This window comes from Cryptomeria japonica, chromosome 2 (assembly GCF_030272615.1).
Source record: "Cryptomeria japonica chromosome 2, Sugi_1.0, whole genome shotgun sequence".
Lineage (NCBI taxonomy): Eukaryota > Viridiplantae > Streptophyta > Pinopsida > Cupressales > Cupressaceae > Cryptomeria > Cryptomeria japonica.
The window spans coordinates 641,660,606-641,681,620 of NC_081406.1; the positions used below are offsets into that span (position 1 = coordinate 641,660,606).

A 21,015-nucleotide genomic window follows, 5' to 3' on the forward strand; every position below is an offset into this window, starting at 1 on the left:
TGTCTCTTGCCAACATCTCAACCTTTTGCGCTAGCAAACACTTATTCTCCTTTTTGCCCTTGATATAATATACATTCCCACCTATTCTAACTCCTTCTACAACTCTCTTACCAATCTTCTCCTTTAAAATCACGCATTCGGAGCTACTCAACAACACTTCATATCCTTTTCTACACATTTGACTAAGACTTGACAAACTATGTCTTAATCCTTCAACATAATAAACATCATCGGTCTTATGCTTACCATCGATAGAAACGCTTCCAATAACTCGAATAGTTGCACCATCTTCTCCAACAAACTTCACTAATCCTCCATCATACTTCTTGAGATTAATAAATCTGTCTTTATCACTAGTCATATGATTTGAACATCCGGAGTCTCTAATCCATTTACTCGATTCTATCTTAGCATGCAATGCAATCTTAACTGATTTCTCTTCTTCCGATTTCTCCAAAACATTCTTCTTATCTTCAATTGCTAGAAACGAGGATTCTTCATTCGAATCATCACCAACTTCATCTTCTAATGTATGCTCCTCAATAGAACATAAGCCCTTCTTCTCTCTTCTATTATTGTGTCTCTTAAACTTGTTCTTCTTCTCATCATCATCCGATCTCTTATAGTCTTCTCTATAAGTGCACTTAGAAGCATAATGTCCAATTCTACCACAAGAAAAAGATTTTAGAGGTAACTTATCTTTGTATTTTTTGGTCTCTCGCTGCAATCTTCTCACAAAATTTGCTTCAGCTTCATCTAGATCTCCACTGCATTCTGAATCATCAAGTCTTGAAACATTAAATGTTGCTTCTCTCTTTTCTCTCTTATTTTGCTCCATTTCTGAAATCTCATAGGCTTTTAAGGTTCCAATAAGTTGATCAATGGTATACTTACTCAAGTCATTGCTCTTCTGTATAACACATCTCTACGGCTTGTAGGAATTAGGCAAAGTCAACAAAATCTTATGAACATCACATTCTTCCAATTGTCCACCGACAACTCTAATGCCATCAAAAAGATCAATCACTTTATGAATATAGCTCTCAACACTCTCATCTTCCAACATTCTCAGATACTCATACTTTTGCTTCAAATTCATCAACCTAGTATGCTTTGTCTTTGAATCTCCTTCATATGCCAAACACAGTTTTTCCCATACAGTGTTCGCTTCCTTCAAACCTTTTACTCTTCCAGACATTGAATCACTTATACAACTGAAAATTATAGCTCGAGCCTTCACATTAGTCTCCTTCAACTTTATCTCATCCAGGGTCTGAGCACCACCCTAAGGAGGTGTATATCCGATCAAAATGATTTCCCAAATTCCATTTTGCAGTGTCTCCACATGCGACTCCATTCTCTCCTTCTAGTATGGAAAATTTGTACCATCAAAGATAGGAACTTTGTAATGCACAACCTGCGCCATAACGGATCTACCTCAAGCAATTATGCTTACTCAAGAGGAACCTTGCTCTAATAACAATTGTTGAACCCAAGACAGGACTAAGAGGAGCGGGAATCAATCCAAAACAAAAACTAAATGCAACACATAAACAATTAATCAACAACGCATGAACACCAAGATTTATATGTGGAAAACCCAAACAGGGGAAAACCACAGTGAGCACCTGCCAACAAAATATATCCACTATGTATATCAGATTATAAAGAAAAGAGCTAACTGCTCTAGACTATTGTGTCGTTTTCACACATCCCCCCATTGCAAATGGGGACCCCCTACTTTTTAGGTCCTCTTTGTCTTTTGGTTGTGTTTCTCTAAGTCTTTTTGCAGCAATCCCTTCGGTCTCCTCGGTCTACAAGTGATTGGAATGAAATTTGATCAAGTCTGCAAGTCATTTGAATAAATTTGGTTATCTGGAACCTGTTTTGTCCATTTAAGGGTTTTGCCCTTCAAACTTGGATTTGAGGCCTTTCCTTTAAAGGTTTGGAAAAATTGAACGTTGCATTGGAATCAGAGCCCTCCAAGGAACCTCCTAGTGAAATTTGAGCGAATTCTGAGCAACTTTCTATTTTTTTTTTAGGGATTTCATTTTGTCTTAGATTGTCTTTAATTTGCACAAAATCAAACTTACTATTTTTAGCAATTTCTATTTTTAATAAGTTTCTATTTTTAGTAAGCATCATCTCATCTTGTTTTGCCCTAATCTTAACATTTGGAAGTACTTACTATTTTTAGCAATTTCTATTTTTGGCAAGTTCTTCACAGGCAAGGGTGTTGGCACTAAAGATTGAACATTCCTAAATACTTGTCTAAATTCAGAAAGTTTGAAAAAGCAAGCATCTGAGCAAAAAATGGCTATGTGGAAATCATTCCAAAAATGGAAAGGCATTGAAAACTTTCCAAGGGAGAGAAAAATCACTTCAATCCTGAAATGACATCCCAATCCAGAAATGAGTAAAATTGGCTAAGTCTGATGAGCAATCAATGACAAATCCTTGCCAAAGGCAAAACGGCTTTCAAGGAGGTGGGCGCCAAAGTGAGGGTGTGCAGGAATTTTCCTCCACACCATATTTTCCTTCACCCTACCAAAATTCTGCCTAAGCTAGCAATTGGGCGCCAAAATGAGGCCATGGAGGAATTTTCCTCCATGGCGACTTTTCCTTCAACCTACCAAAATTTCACCCAAGCTGGCAGTTGGGCGCCAAAATAGGGGTGTGGAGGAAAATTTTTCCTCCACACCCAAAATTCCTCCCTTGCATGAAAAATCCACCCAGTCATGTGCTTGGGCGCTAAAACCAAGGTGTCATGGAAAAGTCAACACAGTCAATAATCCTCCACAGCATAGAAATTCCGCCCAAGTGTGCATCAGGGCGCCAAAGTGAGGAAGGGAAGGAATTTTCCTTACAAAGAAAATTCCTCCACATAGTCATTCCAGCGCCCAAGATTGAAGGTTGAATTCCAAGGCATGGAAATTTGAAGTCACGAAATTTTCCTTCCAAAGAAAATTCCTCCACAAGGTCATTCCAGCACCCAAGATTGAAGGTTGAATTCTAAGCCATAGAAATTTGATGTCAAGGAATTTTCCTTCCAAAGAAAATTCCTCCGCAAGGTCATTCCAGTGCCCAAGATTGAAGGTTGAATTCCAAGGCATGGAAATTTGAAGTCAAGGAATTTTCCTTCCAAAAAAAATTCCTCCACAAGGTCATTCTAGCACCCAAGATTGAAGGTTGAATTCCAAGGCATGGAAATTTGAAGTCAAGGATAAGAATGAGAAAGGAAAATCCCCTCCAGAAGAATTTCAAAAAATCCTCTTTCAAGCCTGGAACTCAAAATTGAAAAAAAAATCCTAAAAAGTAGGAAAAGTGAAAAATTGACTAAGTGTTGGAAATTCCTTCCTTGAGGACAAAATTCCAAGAAAAGTGAAAAATTGACTGTGTTGGAAATTCTTTTATTCAGGACAATTCCAAGAAAGTAAAAAATTATTGACAAGTGTTGGAATCTCCTTCCTTCAAGACAAAATTCTTGGAAAATGTGAAATTTGGCTAAAGATTGAAGAAATTCCTTCCTCGGGGAAAATTGGCTAAGTAAGAAGATTTTCTCTCTCCAGAGCTCAAAACAAGACAAAATTACTTAGGCATGGAAAATGGTCAGTGGTCAAGAAAATCTTCCTTTGAGGCAAAGTGTGCACAGAAATCTTCCTTAAGGACAAAATTCTCTCTTGAAGCATTTTCTCTCTCCAAAAATTCCAGATGTGCAGGATTCCTGCAGGAGCGGATAAATTTGTTAAAATTCTTCCAAGGTAGGAAAATCTTCCAGAATGTCTTTTGTGGGCCCGAAATGGAAAGATTCTTGTAAAGGATGAGTTGGTGACATGCAAAGAGAATATTTCATATTAATGAAGCACAACCAAGAAAATTATAAATGACGACGGGGTCCATTTGCATTGCGAGAATCTATTGAGTACATGAAGGCATAGTGGCGCAGTCGTTGCTGGAATATTTGACCAAGGTGGCGGCTAATTCATTGTATGGCAATCATCATACTTAATACAATGGTGGAGCATCTTTTGCATGTAATCGATTTTGGAGGTGATGATGTATTTATTACGCATAGGGCAAATTTGAAAGAAGTGGTGCATTTAATGCATAGTGGACACCATTTTTGGCAAAATGTAATTAATGGATAATGGGCATGATGGGTTATTAATGTTTATTCCCACCTTGTTGCATCATGTGTGTGGAATCTTTTGGGATAAACCCTAATTAGGGTTTGCATGTAATCAAGGTTGGAGGCCTATATAAGGGAGTGACCCCTTCATTTATAAAGGAGGGAGATTTGTATGAAATTGTTGCAATAATTTTTTGAGATAATAACAATGAAACATTGTTCTCTGATGGTGTCCACTTAAGTTATTTTTTCAAAACTTGCATGGTTTCACCTTCCTCACCTTAGAGTACAAGTAGAGTAGTGCTTTGATTTCAATGGAGAATGTAATGGTATTTGATGAATTTCCATGGTTCATACTTTTTGCATCTTGTTGATTATAAGTTGCAGTGTAAGTTAGCCTGAGCCACCAAATTTGCACTAAGTTTGATCGTGTATAGTCGTTTGGATTGCGTCATTTTGGGTATTCAAATGCACTTTCTCGATGTGAAAATCATTCAACATCCATAGAAGATTGCATCAGTTCTTGTGGAGTTGTAGTTAATCTTGGCGAAGCAAAACTTGATATCACTGCCCTTAGGAGTAGATTTAGAATTTGTCCATTAGAACACTATCTATTGATATCACTGCCCTTAGGAGTAGATTTAGATCCTTCTAACCCTTTCCCCTTTAATTTCAATCCATTCCAGTTCAGTTCATTCGAAGTAGAAGCATCACAAAATTGTTATATCCGATGATGAAGTTCCAATCACAGCAAAGAAGTGAAAGAATGATTCAAACGTAAGTCCGCTTGGATTACCAGCATATCACATCAAACCAACTGAGTCACATCCATTGCATAATCAGAACCTTGGAGTCAATTATTTGAACTTATTGCAATCTTAGCATATAATTGAACTTTGATCAAGAGAGAGTAAGGTGACAGTTGGAATACTTTATTTTGTGTTAGATGTTGTCATAAAAAACAAGTCAACACGGACTTGCACACCAAGGCTAATTGCTCATGGGGCAAGATACAAAGAGGACTTGCAAAATATGAAGCTAACTACACTCTGGGCAAGATACAAAAATGATATGAAAAGAAGGATCTCCTAATCATGAAGTTGTCTTTAAACTCTGCATCAAGCGACCAACATCAACACACACAACTCTGACCTCAACTGCCAACACTCTATCTCAAATCTTTGTCACAGTCTTAGCACAACTTACATATCATTCGAACAACTCTTCTTCTGCTCTTTACTGAACCTCATTGATTATCCTCACATCTATATCCATCACAATCTCCTTCCACACCTCTTACACAGCTCAATCATACACATCCTTATATACAAGATAGATCATCAACGCTTAAACCAAGTCGGCCTAAATCAAAATACACTTTCTAAACCAAAAATGCATGCACTGATCCACTCTAGGAGAAAGAGGGGACCAAAACACAACTTCCAAAGATCAATTCACCAATCCACAATCACCGGAACATAACCAATAGCATATCCACACGCTATGCATCCATATAAGCAATTAACAGTCAACGACATACTTTCCAATGCAAAAAAACTCAAATTTGGATCTCCAAACGCTACAGTGAGACCCATAACATATCAAACACACTTCCACTAATCATATCCGAACCTAAGGATAGGTCTAGCATCGAATCTCACAACCAGCAACAATCAATGCCACAACACTCAGAGAACACAAAGATGTTTCTAGACCACAAAACCATCATATCCATAATACCGAAACTATATCCAATGAAAATAACAACATTCAACACCAGCAACAAATTCTAGACCCAAACACTTCTGAAACGACCAATAGAACGACTGCAACATCAACAACACAACAAGATAACTCTACACCACAAACATTCTGGACCAATTCGGAACAAGAAGTTTGACATCAATGACAACCACATCAACATGTACTTCCAACACTATTTCCTGCTCTTACTGCTAGAACATAAGTTGTAGAAAGACTCTAGCCACCTCGAGATTGAATCATTACCAATATGTTTGAATTGAAAAGCCTTCGAATAGAACTTAAGTGTCATTTCTACAAGTGGTCCTACAACCATAGATATTTTAAATTATCTTCTAGAATCTTGAACTAAAATCAATAATAGCTTCTCGCAAAGCTCTCTTTATAGTGATTAAGTGTGGAAGAACAATCTCCTTCTCTTTGAATATTTAAAAAAGGCATCTCCCAATTAATCCCATGAGTTTATTGAATTAGGATCTAATGACCAATACCATTCAAGTGCTCCTAATTTAAAGGAATCTATAAATAACCTCAATGCTACATTTTGTTTAGTTACAAAACGAATTATGATGTTTACGACATCTTTGAGGTGCTCTTTAAGAATCTTGAAATCTTCTCTAATGAACTTGGGAATTGCTTTCAAAGCATTGACAAGAATAGGATCGCATGTAGCTAGAGCTACTAATCCTACCAAGGGGCTACCATTATTCTAGGGGACGAAATTCCTAGGAGCTCCTTGTCTTGTCATTTAAAAAGACGATGGATGAGGGTGACCATGTGTTCTTCCTAGGAATTAGAATCAATGGTGAAACAAAGATATCAAGATTAGTGGCTACAAATGATCTAGTCAGAGATCTTTTGCTCATAAATTTTGTTATTTTTTCATTATAGATCTATTAAAAAAATCAAGACTTTACTTTTAGATCCCACCAGACATGCCAAAAATTGTTGATATTTAAATTTGCTCTTACTATATGGACGTGATATTCTACTTGCTATTGAATGCAAAGCGGCTTTCCCCTGATATGGACATGATATTCTACTTGCTATTGATTTATTTTCAATTTATGCAAAGCAGCTTTCCCCTGAATGATGGGTAGAATGACGTTGGAAAAAGAAATTTCCTAGACAAGAGCCACTGATTTTTGTTAGTGGCTAATATTTGACAATTGGCTAATAGCTGAAATTTGAGAATCAAAATTTGGCTAATGCTTCAAACTTTAAAGTGACTTGAATCACCACATTTTTACAAAATTTTGTTTTAAACTTATTTAAATCACCATAACATTTATTTTATTAAACTTTTTAACTCAAAAATCGCCACAATTTTTGTACATTATTAGATTAGATTCACCTAAATTTTATAAGTTATTGTAGACATCTCAATTAATTTGCAATGATATATCATAATTATTAGTTATTTTAGGGTCATATCACCAATCTTTAGTTGTCATCATTGATTTATATATAATCTAATAACCTTCATTGTATTCCATGACATAAAATGTAGATACAATTTGTAATGTTTATGGGGGCTAAGATTGCTTTTGGATTGTTGATCTCAATGGAAATCCATGACATAAAATGTAGATACAATTTGTAATGTTTATGGGGGTTGAGATTGCTTTTGGATTGTTGATCTCAATGGAAATAAATGGTCTAAAAGCAATTTTGGGCTCCATGAGCATTACAAACTATGGGTACATTTTATCTCACAGAATTCAATGTGGGCCCTTAGATTATAATTTAAATTAATGGTAGTAACTAAATATTATAGATTCTAAACCCTTAAAGCCATCAATAATTTCAACCTTTAGGCCTCTATTTTTCTATAAGATTTTTTTAAAAAATTTAAGGATTTGTCATGGTAATTAATTCAATTTTCTATTATTTTTCAAGATTCACCAAGATTTTCTATAAAAAAAATTACTAAAATCCGCCACTAATATTAATATTTTTTTGAAAAAAAAAAAGATTCACTAATATAAAATAATTATTTTTTCAAAAAATTAAAGATTTGTCAAGATTTTATATTTTTTTAAGAAGACTTTACTTAAAGTTATCCCTACATGGAGCTTAAGTTATTTAACTTTCCCTGTAGAACTTCAATAGGATTCATTCTAATACAAAATTCACTTTGACTAAGTAGAAGATAAAAAGAATATTAAACGAAATATATGGTTGTTATGCACATTTTATACCCAGTCTTTCAACTTGAATTTCTCAAATGCCTATAGAGATAAGTTTACAAAAATACTAGTTTGCAGAACAAAATCAATACTTAATTGCTTTAGTTTAGCACTTTGGTGGCGTCCATCAATTTTCTAGCTTCTGTTACAAAATGTAAAGACCATGCCAAGCAGCCTACAAGACAGTAACCATATTGCTAATCAGACAACGAGAAGACCGAATTATAACAATCAACAAAATCTATGCCTACTTGAACGTGTGAGACTTTATCTTAAAAACAATTCTGCCCTTGAGGTATAATACCTAAATTTACCTTTCCAAGGATATTCCTTTCTGCCAAGTTCCAATCCTTGATGGTTTTGCTCCAAGTTTAAACTAGGAATGTTCTCTCATATCACAAATTCATATATAAATTCGATTTTGTTTTGTTTTTGGATCCTTTAGATGTCCAATTAGGACCTCCCATTAAGATCTCCCATTTACTGTTGGGTGCTCTGTCAGAGCTACTAGTCTTTTTGGGACCGGTCCATTTTGGTTCAGGTGTGGCTGTGCAAGTGCTCAGGGATTCTAGTTTGGCTTGGATCTCCTGATTTGGGCTTGGTTACCATATTAAACTTTTTATGGATTAGTTAAGAATCAAACTTAAGACCTCCCATTTGCTGCCAAAATGCTCTATCACAGAATTGCTGACCCCTCTCGATAACCAATCCATCTTTGATTCAAATATAAATAGTTTTCTAGCAATTAATATAATCTAATTGCATATGTCTACATATCCAGATTTGTGTGATATGCATAAATGATTATGTGTACTCAGTTGGGTGTAACATTTGAGTGTATAGCCAGGGCTTTGTATATATACACGCGTAAATACAGAGACAATTTATAAATTAGTATATACACATGGAAAAATACAGAGAGTCGGGGCTTTGTATATATACACATGTAAACACAGAGACATCTGTACATAGATCTGCATATATAACAGAGAATAAGTATAAGGGTTCTGCTGAATGTCAAAATAAACAGATATACAAACAGGGCGAGTACTATGTACCTTAAAATTTATCTACCAGATGAAGATCTACAGATGAGTAATGAAAAAACCTATCAGAATTAAAATATTAAGTAAAACCAGACAATACAATCAGATATGCGAAGAGGGTTATTCTCATTTATCTTAAAAATTATCAATCACATTATAGGGAACGAAAAAGTCTTGCAGAATTAACCTTAATTTCACTTCAAGCAAGTGTTCCCATAGAGGATAGAGAAGGAGAATTCGGCAATACCTTGAGATGGGCTGATGCTGAAATAATTGCCCAAAATCCAACTCTGCCATGTTTTCGACTGAACTCCTGCTAAAAGCAGAGGCAACAGACCTGAATTTACTTCTTCCATTTGTGATTGATAAGTGAATAAGTACTGAATCACTCAGCGAAATGTAAGAGCCGTAAAAGGCAACTGTTACTGTTGCGGACAAGTATAAGGCGCCCCAACAATTTACAAATTTCAAAACCGGCGCCTAAAATGTATAGCAAATTCTGCACGATTTTCTAAAAATGGTGAAAGAGCTATGCCATAAATTTTGCCCGCCGCTTCACATAAAGGAAAGGCTTTCATGACGGCGGAAGTAATTTTCGTGGAAATAATAATCACGCGCAGTAGCCATTTCACCACAACATTATCAAAGTATGAAGTGCTAGTCCCTCTCTTAAAGCTATTCAAGGATCTTGGATGATTACCTATCTGATTTTTTTTCAAAGGTTTTCTAGACAGACAAAAGTAAGTGTGAGATTTGTTTTGTTTTTTTAAGAATGAAGTGCTGGTCCTGCTCTTAAAAATATTCATGGATCATGGATGATTATCTAGAGGACAAAAGTGTGAGGGTGAGTATTTTTTTTTTAATAAATGTTTCTTTATGGAGAATTTTTCATCTATAATGTCTGTATAGTTATGCGAAGTACAAGTCTTAGGTCGAACCTCTTTTTCTAAGAGTCAAGGATTGAAGGTATCCATTCCCTCAAATTCGCACAGTCCCAGCCTCATCTCTTAACATGTCGATTGAGTATATGTATAATCTATAATTTATAGTGTTGAATATCTTATATATATAATCTCAATGGGATAACAATTGAAGGCAAGGGACACAATGCACGAATAATTTATAATTTATAATGTTGAGTATCTTATATGTATAATTTCAATGGGATGACAATGAAGACAAGGGACGCAATGTGTCAAGTTCCTGTCAATAGGTAGAGAGGAAAGCACAGATATGTAGATGGAGATGGAGATGGAGATAGAGAATGAGAGGAAGATTCAGAGAGAGAGGGGGGGACAAAGGGATAGAAAGAGATGTAGGAGATAAATGTATAGAGAGAGGGAGAGACAAAGAGAGAGAATGAGAGTGGGATATAGAAATATAAAGATAAAGATAGGAAGTGATATATAAAGAGGGATAGAGAGAGTGAGAGATATAGTGATTAAGAGAGCTCGAGAGACAATAAGATGGATATAAAGGGATAGATTGAAGAAAATATATGGAAGATATAGATGGAGAGGAAAAGAGAACAAATAAAATATTATAATAAAATTGAGCATAAATATGATTATTTTTTAAAAAATTAAAAATGTACTACAAATAAAATAATAAAAAAATAAGCTATATTAAAATTGTTAAAGCTCTTAAATAAAAGTATAAATATCAATGTTTTGCTCTGTAAATAAGATATATATCTTTAGATACCTTTTACATATATATATTTAGGACATCTATGCCAATAAAATATAAAACATTTTTTTTTAAATTATATATAAAAATAATTTAATGTAAAATTTATATAATAAAAATATTATATTATTTATAATTCTTTCTTTTGGTAGGTAAATCATTGCTAAGGGGCAACACTCATATATTACTAAAAAATAAAATTTACAAGTATAGTCCATCATCATAGGTCATTCATTTCTACTACATATCAACCCCATATCCTCATATACAATGTTAATATCTAGGCCCTCCCCCACAATCAACCTCCACAGCACAAAATTAGAGGTGTATTGGTGCAGTCACGGTTAGGAGGGATCTCAATACGATCTATCTGAACCGTGCAGCAAGAGTAAACACAACGAAAGCAAGACAAGATGATGGAGGCGATGCAAAACTGAATGAATTAGATTATGAAAACTGTTTACAAATGATCGATAACATCCGAGTTACAAGATCAGGCTCACTGGTCTGCCACGTACATACTCAATTACAGAATCAGTCAACTCCGGACCCCTAAATCTTAGGAAATGTCTTCTATGTTCTCTCTGATAATTTAAGATGCAAAATACATTGATTTATATGGTCAAGAGGGATCTGGGTCAGCCCAAGAGGGATCAAATGTCGAAGGACAAGATCAAACGTGAAAAACCACCAAGTCGGCCTCCGCCAAAGAGTGTCCTTCAGAAAATCCAAAGGATGAAGTACGGATCAAAGGGAAGGTCGGCCACACGCCAAGGAGCATTGGAATCAACAAATCGGGGCTCTGCAAGCTATGGAAAGGATCCGCAAGATTCACCAATAGCAAAATAGGTTCAGGCGGTTTTGGTGTTCTAAGCTAGAAAACTATCACAAAATCCGGAAGCGATAACTTGCCGGAAAATGATCCAAAAGTTTCGCGGTTTAGGAATAAGGAAGATAATCGTGTTCAAAAGCAAAATCTAGCTCCGCAAGATCCTGTGAGAAAATGCAAGAAAATGTGGAAAGAAATGTTGAAACTACAAAATAGAAAACAAACTAAAAATAAATGTTTTTAGTTGATGTAAGATTGCCAAGAACCGGGGATGCTCCTGCATCAGAAATCCGGGGTTGTTGGAAAAGTGAGTCCTTCACTTTGTTGGGGTTAGAGGAAAACCAAGGCAGTCCACCTCTACCTGAGAAATCCAAGATGAATCTTCAACTGGTATGTCCTTCCACTTCACAAGATACTCCTTGTACTAACTGCTCTCGATACTACGCCCAATCCTACTCTCCAAAATGTCTTCAATCTGCTCTGGTTCCTTCCAAGGAAACTGTTTCTCCAAGTTTGCAATATTGTCTTCATTGAATTCTGATTCATGATACTGATGTAGATATGCAATGTTGAATATAGGTGAAATACTCAAACTATCTGGTAGCTCCACTTCATATGCATTTCCGGAACTGAATTTCCTCAAGATCTTGCAAGGTCCAAACTTCCTCATCTACAACTTGTTATATGTTCCAACTGGAAAAAAAAAATCTCAGATACACCATCACTTCATCGCCAACTTCAAATTCTTTATGTTGTCTATTCTCATCTGCCTTCTCCTGATACTTTTTGTTCATATCCTCCAATTGTTGTTTAACCTAAATATGCAAGGCCTCCATGTGATCTACAAACTCTTATGCCTTTGCACTCCTCTTGTCTTCATTACTGATATCTCTCAATTCCGATATACCTCTAGGGTGTGCTCTGGTGACAATCTCAAACTGTGTTCTTCCGGTACTCTTATTCACTGAATTATTGTAGGAAAACCCTGCTTGTGCAAGAATCAAATCCCAACTTTCAATTTTCTCTCCAACTAAGCATCTCAACAAATTTCCCAAGCTCATGTTCACTACCTTAATCTGTCCATCAATTTGTGGGTGAAAATTAGAACTGAACTCCAAATTTGTCTTCATCTTCTTCCAAAGTGTTCTCCAAAAATAACCAACAAACTTAGTGTCTCTATCCGAAACTATGCTCTTAGGTAATCCGTGCAATCTCACTACTTCCTTGAAAAATAAGTTAGCTACATGCGTTGCATCTGATGTTTTCTTACAAGGTATGAAACGAGCCATCTTCGAGAATCTATCCACCACCACAAATACATAATCATTTCTTCTCTGTGTCTTAGGAAATCCAAGTAAGAAATCCATGCTTATGTTTTCCCAAGGTCTCTTTGGAACTGTCAAAGGCCTATACAATCCCACATTCTGACTACTACCTTTTGCAACTTGACAAACTCTACAGCTTTGCACAAATTTCCTAACATCCTTATGAATCTGAGACCAAAAGTAATGTTCACTCACTACTACTACTATTTTGTCAACACCAAAGTGTCTGGCTAATCCTCCACTATTCTTCTCCTTTATCATCCCTTATAGAACGCTTAGGTATATGCAAATGAACTCCTATGAATAACATCCCATACTAAATTAAATAATCTAACCATTTGCTTCTATCTACCGTAACCGGTGCTCTACATGCTTTCTAAGGTTTTGCAAAATCTGGGTCATCATCATACAAGGTCTTCAACTCTTCAAATCCTAATACTGTCACTCTCATCTTTGTCATAAAATTTCTCCTTCTACTCAATGCATCAGCAACTTTGTTTGACTTCCCACTCCTATGCTTCAACACAAAGGTGTAACTCTGCAAAAATTCTACCCATCTCATATGTCTCTGATTCAACTTACTCTGACTGTTCAAATACTACAAGGCTTGATAGTCGTATACAACACAAATTCCTTAGGCAACAGGTAATGTCTCCAATTCTTCAAGGCTTGAACTATGGCATAATATTATTGATCATACATTGAATATCTCCTCCTGGCTTCATTCAACTTTTCACTAAAATAATCTACCACTCTCGCTTCCTGACTTAACACGGCTCCAATTGCATTCCCACTTGCATCATAGTCCACTTGAAATACTTTGTTGAAATCTGGTAAAGCTAACACAGGTTTCTCAATCACTTTTTGCTTCGGTAATTCAAAACTCCTATTTGCTCTGGTTGTCTACTTGAATTCCTTCCTATCTCCTCTCATTGTCTTAGTCATAGGGCTACAAACTAAACTAAAATTCTTGATAAACTTCTGGTAGAAACTAGCCAATCCACGAAATGATCTAACCTCTCCAATTCTTTCTGGTGTAGGCCATTCAACAATTGCTCTTACCTTCTCAAGGTCCATCTTCAATCCATCTGCAGATATCACAAATCCCAAATAGACTAACTCTTCTTTCATGAAACTACACTTATTTAGATTTATCAACAACTTCTCTTCTCTCAACCTCTGCAAAACTTGCCTCAAATGCAACAAATGCTCCTCTTTCATCTTACGAAAAATTAGAATGTCATCCAAATATACAATAATAAATTTACCCAAGAATTTCTTCAATACCTCATTCGTCAACCTCATGAAAGTACTTGGTGCATTAGTCAACCCAAAAGGCATCACCAACCATTCATACAATCCTTCATTTGTCTTGAATGCTGTCTTTTACTCATCTCCTTCTCTAATTCTGATCTAATGATATCCACTCTTAAAGTCTATCTTGGTGTAGTGTTTGGTTCCACTTAAACAATCCATTATGTCATCCATCCCAGGTAAACGAAACCGGTACTTCACTGTGATCTTGTTTATTGCTCTGGAATCGGTACATGTCCTCCATTCTCCATTCTTCTTAGGTGCTAACATTGCTGGTATTGCACAGGGACTCAAAATTTCTATGATCAAACCTTTCTTCAATAATTCTTGCACTTGTCTATTCAATTCTTCACTCTTTGTCGGTGTCATCAGGTGTGCAGCTTTGTTAGGCAGACTAGCTTCGAGAATCAAGCATATTATTTGAAATGATGTCTTCATACTCTATCAAAAATTCTTTTATCTCCTTCGATTCTTCTTCTTCATGTTATAGGTTCTCATTCCTCTTAGGAACTAAGGCAAAACACACATTCTCATGTCTCATTCCATCCAGGAATTTCCTTCCATCCACCAAACAGATTCTAGCATTCGTACAGACTTCACTCTTCAAGGGCTCCTCCAAGGGTAACAAGGTTTGTTTCATCCTATTTTCTACAATGGTGTATATGTTCTTTCTTCCATCATGTATTGTATGTCTATCAAACTGCCAAGCGCTACCCAACAAAAGGTGACAAATAACCATAAGCATAATATCACACAAAACTTCATCATGATAATTTCCAATTTTCGATTTCACCAATCATTGCTCACTTACTAAAAACTTATGATCATCTTTAATCCATGCTATTTGATAAGGTTTAGGGTGTTTCAATCTTTCCAACTTCAATTTTTTCACCATCTCTTCAGAAACAAGATTATCTGAACTACCACTATCAATAACTACTTCACAACACTTACCGGATACCTTACATCTGGCCTTAAACAAATTTCTCCTCTGCAAGGGTTCTTCATCCTCTTTGGTATGACACAAAGCTCTCCTCGTCATCAACAATTCTCCATCTTCCATTTTGTTAGCTGATCTGATGGGGCTTTCTTCTTACAGTATTCTCTATCTTTTTACATGTGAAAGCACGATTTCCTTCTCCTCCACACTTAAAGCAAGTTCCTCTAAACACTCTCTTATCTTGTCTTTTGTCATCTTTTCCAAAAATTTCATTCTGGTAGCTATCAAGTTCTCTCCTTCGGTAGAAATCTTTGTCATCCTTCCAATATGAATTGTCGTCTTTGCTTACTTCCTTGTCCTTGTTCTGATCTATACGGGTTCCTCTTCCTCTGAAATATCCTCAGCCTCCTTGAAATCTCCCTCTGGAAAACCATCCACCTCTACCTCTGTCTCTGCTCATGTCTTTTGTTCAGCTTCTCTTATGCTTTCAAGGCATATTGGTAACCTTTGTCAACACTCTACAACTTGATCAAATTGAGTTCATCTTGTATAGACATCCACAATCCATTCAAATATCTTGCAACTTGTTCAACCTCATCATCGACATGTCTGGATCTAATATTCAACTTGTAGAATGCTTCGATATACTCCTTCACACTAGATTCTTTATGCTTCAAGTTCTGCAACTTCCGGAATAGATTGACTTGGTAATCAGCTAGCATAAACTTCGATTTTAACTTGGCAACTATCCGCTCCCATGACTTGATCTTCTCTTTACCTCTCCTCTATCTATCAACCTGCAAATGTTCCCACCAAAGAGATGCATGACCTTTCAACCGAGTACGGGCATATTTCACCTTTCTTTCTTCTGTGGTGTTCTCAAAATCAAAATACTTCTCCATCTACGAGATCCATTCCATTAATTCATCTAAATCCAATTTTCCATCATACTCTGGTGGGGTAAAATGAGGGTTGGTGTTTGCCATACTTGTTCAACCCAACTTTAAGAATAATAACTCTAGTTGAAATCTCAACCCGAAGTTTGGACATTCACTTGGTAAAGTCACTATTTCTATAGCTAGTGTTCATTTGATTGTCAACCCAGGGACGTAATACTTGAAACGGGTCTGCACTATATATCCACTAAGTTCCTGCAACAGCTACTCTGCATTACTGCAACAACTAACATTATGCAGAAAAGATAAGCAAGAATTGAAACTATTGAAAGGCTACAAGAAAACTTCAGCATTAACATAAATTCATTCAAACAATACTTGCTAAGTTCTATGTTGATAAACAGAAATTACTCTGTTTTGGTTTGGCTGCAGGAACAGTCAGTGGATCTATTTCCAGTGGCTGCAGGAACAATCAATGCAAGAACGTCTACTGCAGCTAAATAAGAAAACTAATCTTAACAAATACATAGGAACACTCACCAAGTGGCCCCCCTTGGGTGAGTGATTCCAGGCTTCCCAAAAACAACTCTAAGTGCTCAGAATAACATATTTTTATTCATCGTTCTTCAGAAGTCATTACATGATTCAACATAAAAAGAAACTCAAAAACACTTGTAACTTTATTTTCAAAATCCTCTGCTTTGCTTTCTCTCTTTTTCTATCTAACCTCTAAGAAGAGATGAAGAGATTATTTTAAAAGAAAACATCTACTTTAAACAACACAGATCATGCCAAAGAGAAGAGGCAGATAACTAATCGAGAAAGGAGATAGCTGGAGTTAAGCTACAAAAAATGTGGATCTAAACCGAACCACAATCATAACATATTGTGGTGGTATTTACAACACCAATGTCCACTTGAGTTAGACATCAGTAGTATCGCGTGATTGCTTCTCCTATGTCATTCCTTACGCTCTTCAACATCTTTGTTGTTTGATCTTTCAGTCATCTTCTTGAAAATTTCTTCCTGCAACTGGCGTGATAGGCGAGCTTCCACCACAGCATCATTTATTCCCTGCACTTCAAAAGAAATAACATACAAGAACATACATACATACTTTATTTAATCAGGACATCTATTAATTTCACACATGATATTGCCCTAAACAATCCGCATGGCAACAAGAATGAATAACATGGCTGCAGGAATAAACTGACAAAGACAAAACATGATTTAATAGGTTCAGGCTAACATATGAAATACATATAGTAAACTTCCGATACATCATTACTATTATGTAAATCAAAATATGACAAAAGCTTAAGAGTTATAAGGTTAAAAATATGCCAATGTCTCAACTCATCATGCCGCCCAACTTTAAGATCTTGCTGATCCTCCAGCAAGAGGAAAAAATTTTATTCTTGCACTAACTCTTAGGTCACCAATGGTTCCTTGACCTGTTCCTCCTGAAGCTAAATTATAGTAAAATCCTTTCATCTTTTCCAACCTGGACCATCTGACCTCTTCTATAACTGCTTCATAGGGCTTATTTGTAGTCTTACATCCCAATAGTGGCCACATAAGAATAGGAGGCTGAAAGATCAAAGGTACCCAGTTATTGGTTTTCTCTCTGTCCAGTTGTATATATTTAGGGGCTCTTTGCATAGTTGCATGGAAATTTGGTAGTGAATAAGGTTCTCCCTGCTTCAATTCTTTTGGCAAGTTATTCCAGCACTGAGTTAAGCCATCAATTGCAGCTGCACTTTCAGTTTGAACTAAATACTCATATGCTTGGTATATTTCTTCCCTCATCGGCAGCACTAGATTCCTAACATCTTGCCTTACCACTAACTTCTGGCATTCACAATAAAGAACTCTTGGCTCTTTTGCTTCCTTCCTCAATGGTAATGGACAATCAAATTCGAAATCCCCGCGTGCTCTGGCTTGTGCCCCCATGCTGATCTCATTTTGAACCCATGACATTAAAGCTTTTATATGGATATCACCAATATATAACAAAGGATTCCATTCACTATCTGAAGCTACAACATAGTTATGCAAATAAAGTTCACACAACAAATTTTTCATAGTTGTTGGGGAAGTTTGGTAAGCATCATAAAATTCCTCAGGGGTTTCTAAAGAGGGGCTAAGGTCCCTAACAATGCGGTTCAATTTGAAATTTAAATATTGCTCCCTTAAATGCAGAGCATAAACCCTTGGCGGTGCCCTACATTGCATCAATCTAGGGACCATACTAGTGATTGTATCAACTTTAGCCTCTAATTATTCAATTTTGTTATCCCTCTTTTCAATTTCTCTTTGTTGTTTGTCAATAACCCCCTGCAATCTAGCCCTCTCTATTTCCCATTGTCTATAAAATGTTAACGCAATAGATAAACTGCTTAGGGATGATGGAGGTCTAATAGTTGTTACCTTAGGTCGTGGAATCTCTTCAATAGGTTCCTCAAGCTGCTCTGCCACATATGCAAGATTTGAGAGTCTATAAACATCATCTTCCTTCCGAGTTTCAACATCTATAGGGCTCCCTTCTTCTGATGTTTCCACTGAAATAACCTATGCCAGATCACCTGCTGGAGGACCCTTATGGGTTTTACTCTGAGTCCTTCTCACATAAACCTTTGGAGTGGCTACAGGAATGGTTTCTACCTATGGCTTTGCTGCAGGAGTATTTCTTTTTGACCTACGCCTCTTGGCTGTAGGAGAAACTCGAGTTGTCTGCGATTGAACCATAGGTTCTTCATCTGCATTAATTATTTCCAATTCCTTCCCTTTTCTTTTAGAAGATGGTGATTCTTTTTTAGAAGAAGTGGAGGGTTGCTCCACATTTGTCTCAACCATCTCTTCCTCCGTAATAGTTACATCTCCTTCAGCGATGAGCAATTCATTCTCTGCAGAAACTACGGGAGAAGAGGGTTCTTCAATATTTTCTTTTTCAACTATTGGCTCATCTGCAACAGGATCATCTTCAACCCTAAACTGCAATATGTCTTCAAATACCCCCCATTCCATCTGTGAAACATCCCTAAGAGAACGTTCTACAAGCAATTTAATCAAACCATGATGGCTGACATAACGATTTCCATTCTTTTGTGTTTCTTTGGCACTTATGGAAATGAGGTGGTATAGAAAATTAGGAACATTCACTCTCCGGACATGCCGTAAATGACTAAGCAATTTGAAATGAGGTGAATGTAAATTTGATACCTCCCTTCGCAAGTAATGTATTTCATTACACATAAGCCACCTGGGACCACTCTGCTGCTAGGGAAACCCTCATGGTTCCTTGCTTGTCCACTGTTAGAGGTCCATCTGTGGGAAGTGTAAACTCTGCTCTAGTGCTTCTGGCGTCTTTTGATTCTGGAAACAATTCTCCTTCTTGTGGCAACCCTATAACTTTAGCTATCTGTTGCTCTGTAGCAATGACCCTTAATCCTTTAACAGTAGCCTCTCCTTCGTTGAATGAATGCATAAACTCTGTGGCAATTTATTCATTATAATCCCTTATTTTCAGAAAGTAAACAATCCAACCATGCTGCCTGAAATAATGCTCACAAAGAGCATCCTGTAGCAACGCATCATGGACTGTTGGTTCATGGCAGATTGGATCTCCACTCATTTCTTAATCTGTTAATGTAGCAAACTCTGTAGCTGAGAAACAGAGAACCAAAATATTCTACAGGCCGAAAATCAAAACTTCCTTTCCTATTTCCAAATTTGGTGGCAGAGTTCATTTCTTTCTTATGCCAAAGAATATCTTGTTAAAGAAATGATGGCAAACAATCAAATCAAGGTACCAAAAAGGATGATTAATTACTAATTTTGGAAACCGAACCATAAAACACCCCCCCAGCTTACTTTGGCATGTGTCCACACAGGCTGAAAGGATTTAGGGAAGTGTACGCAAATTTAAGAAAGGCAATAATCATAATGAAATCATAAATGCTTAATTAAAATAAAATAAAATATGTACATACCTGCAGTCATACGAAAAGAAAGGCAAAATGAAATGAAATGACAGATAAGGAAATGAGATGGGATGACGTGGATGGAAAGTTTATTTATGGAGAATAATATTTCCATAAGACATGGAAATATTTTTGTGAAATGACACGAGGAGAATTATGAAGTGGCAAGCATGTTCATCATAGTGGCTGTAGGAACCTTACCTCCATTACTTTGCTCAATTGTTGAAGGAACTTGATCAGTGGCTGCAGAAACTTGATCAGTTGCTGCAGAAACTTGTGTTTGATCTTTTTTAGCAAATTGTTGCAGGAACTCCTCTTTGTTGGCCGACTTATGATAAAGATGCAATCGGTGACCATTTACCAAAAGCTTAAACCAAACTGGATCAATTATGGTCAAATGAACAACTCCATTGTTGAAAAGTTCCTCTATCTCATATGGACCTAACCATCTGGTTTGCAGCTTTCCCACAGTATCTTTATATCTAGAGTCATACAATATTTCCCAGTCACCGGCTTTGAAATTTTTCTCTTTGATATATTTATCATGCTACTTTGCCCTCTGGACAACCATTTTTCTCCATTCATCCAAAGCATTCAATTGCCGAATACATTCTTTTTGTGCTTAAGAAAGTGTCATATTTAATTGCAAAGTTGTCCTCAGAGTTTTATGCTCAAACTCAATAGGCATCATTGCTGCTTTTCCGTACACCATCTCAAAAGGTGTAAAACCAATTGGTGTCTTCCAAGTTGTTCTGTATGCCCAGATTGCTTCTGAAAGCCTATGAGACTAGTCTTTTTTATGAACAACTACTGTCTTGGTAAGAATAGCCTCAAGCTCCCTATTTGTAACCTCTACCTGTCCATTAGCTTGTGGATGATATGGGGTAGATTTTATGTGCCTTATATTGTAT

The 21,015-nt window shown here is 36.4% G+C and overlaps 1 protein-coding gene and 1 long non-coding RNA gene across 3 annotated transcripts in view; one reads left to right on the forward strand and one right to left on the reverse strand.

The window, feature by feature from the left end:
• The window catches only part of LOC131055126 (uncharacterized), a 60,588-nt gene extending 50,711 nt beyond the window's left edge, over positions 1-9,877 (reverse strand). For both annotated transcript variants that reach the window (XR_009108134.2, XR_009108140.2), the window contains exon 1: positions 9,373-9,877. This is a non-coding gene — a long non-coding RNA (uncharacterized LOC131055126). The remainder of the gene's footprint in view (positions 1-9,372) is intronic.
• The window catches only part of LOC131055107 (serine/arginine-rich SC35-like splicing factor SCL28), a 74,955-nt gene that overhangs the window by 44,822 nt on the left and 9,118 nt on the right, over positions 1-21,015 (forward strand). The gene's annotated exons all lie outside the window — the stretch shown is intronic.